General features: G+C 39.5%; 1 pseudogene; it reads left to right on the top strand.

The window, feature by feature from the left end:
• Positions 1-673: 673 nt before the first annotated feature.
• On the top strand, positions 674-1,865 carry LOC103541985 (archaemetzincin-2 pseudogene; annotated as a pseudogene).
• Positions 1,866-2,183: the final 318 nt, after the last annotated feature.

Raw genomic sequence — 2,183 nt, 5'->3', positions numbered from 1 at the left:
AAAACTGGAAAATTTACAAATACGTGGAAATTAAAAAACACTCTTAACCAACCAATGGGTCAAAGAAGAAATAAGGAAAATTAGAAAAGACCTTGAAACTAATGAAAAGAAAAACACAGCAGAGCAAAACTTGCGGCTGCAGTGAAAGCAGCGCTCACAGGGAAATTTACAGCTGTAAATGTGTATGTTGAGAAAAGAAGGAATATCTCAAATCAGTAATCTAATTCTACGTCTTAAGGAATCGAAAAAAAGAACTAAATTCAAAGCTAGCAAAAGGAAATAATAATAGAGCAGAGATAGAAAAGAGAGAAAGAGAAAATCAACAAAATTCAATGTTGGTTCTTTGAAAGATTCAACAAAATCGATAAGCCTTTCTCTAGATTGAGAATAAAAGAAGAGTCAAATCAGAAACAAACGTACAGACATTCCTACCAATTTTATAGAGATGAAAAGGATTATGAAATAATACTATTAACAGTTGTACACCAAGAAATTAGATAATCTAAGCTAGAGGAACTGAACAAATTCCTAGAAACATGTTCTACCAAAACTTACTCAAGAAGAAATGGAGGTTTGCAGAGGCCACCATGCGAGGCTAGTGGGCATCATCGAGCCCTGTGGGGGGTGAAGGGACCCCACACAATTCTATGGTCAGGCCTACACATTCCTGTCCTTGAAGGTAAAATCTTCAATTGACTGTTCCTCTGTAAAGATCTTCCTATCAAAAAACCCAGCGCTTGTGTAACTGCATGAGAACTTGTAGGCTGGGGAACAGCATTTCATGAATGAATCTGTCCAACCAGACAATGATCTCTTTGGACTCATGACCTTGCATTTGCAATCAGATTGTGTCACCTCCTAGCACAAGGCTCTGAAGACTTTAAATAGTTTTTCAATGATACTTACAGAAAGACAACCCCCAGGGAAACGGTCCATCAGTATATACTGGATCTCTAGGGAACACTAGAATTACCAGTGAAGAATATATTGAATGGCACCAGGTTAATTATGCAGCATTTTTCTATGGCTTGACACTAAAACTCCTAGAACCACATCGTGGTTTGGCAATGAAGTGTTCCTTTAGAGTCAACGACAACACACAAAACCTACAAATTCATGCAGGGCACATCTTGACGTTTTCAAAAAGGAAGAAACATGAAGATGCATTCTGTGTTGTGGGGATAACAATGACTGATCTTTACTCAAGAGGCTCCTGGGATTCTTCCTCCGGACAGGCCTCGTTGACAGATGGTGTGCAAATATCAGCTTTGCCACAGATGGCAGTAATTTTTATAGCTCATGATATGCAGACAAAGTGAAGGTGCTCCAGAAAACATCTTCAATTGACTATTCAATTTTTGATAAATATTATATTCCTGCAATGACTAGTATTTTGCTGCTTCAATCCTGTAGGATTTTAACCTATGAGATTGAACACATACTTGGACTGCAACATTGTCAGGGGCCTACATGCCTAATGCAAGGCTCCAGCCACTTGGAAGAAGTTAACCATCACCCTCTGAACCTTCGGCCTATCCATTTATGCAAGTTGCACTGTGCTAGTGGCTTCAACATATCGCAGAAAGATAGAAACTGCTGGTGAGGTGGAGTGACAATGAATCTGCTGACATACCTGGACTCACTCTGAAACAGTCCTGAGGACAACGTGAATTTGATGAAACTTGTGGGAACCTTTAAGGAATGGAAAGAGTTGATAAAAAAAAGGCCTCGAAGTCCTGCAAAAACAAGGACTTTCAAATAGGAGTAATTAAAATAAAACACTTGCACATAATAAGAGAAAATCTGAATAGACTTACGCTATAGACTAGATGTTCGTGTCCCCCAAAAATTCATATGTTGAAATCCTACCCCTGACATGATGGTATTAGGAGATGGGGCCTTTGGGAGGTAACTAGGTAATTAGATAATTAGTGTCCTTATAAGAAGAGACATGAGAGAGCTTGCTTCCTCTCTCTGCTCTCCCCCTTGTGAGGATACAAGAAGATGGGCATCTGAAAACCAGGAACAGTGGTCTCCCCAGACATCAGACAGGCAGCAGCTTAATCAGCTCAGCCTCCATAGCCATGAGAAATAAGTGTTTGTTGTCTGAGCCACCCAGTCTATGATATTCAGTTATAGCACCCCAAATGAAGATAACCTATAAGTGGTAAGGAGATTGAATT

Source organism: Equus przewalskii, chromosome 17, assembly GCF_037783145.1.
Source record: "Equus przewalskii isolate Varuska chromosome 17, EquPr2, whole genome shotgun sequence".
NCBI classification, from domain to species: Eukaryota; Metazoa; Chordata; class Mammalia; order Perissodactyla; family Equidae; genus Equus; species Equus przewalskii.
The sequence above is the reverse complement of the archived record's forward strand: the minus strand, read 5'-3'. Positions and strand labels throughout refer to the sequence as shown.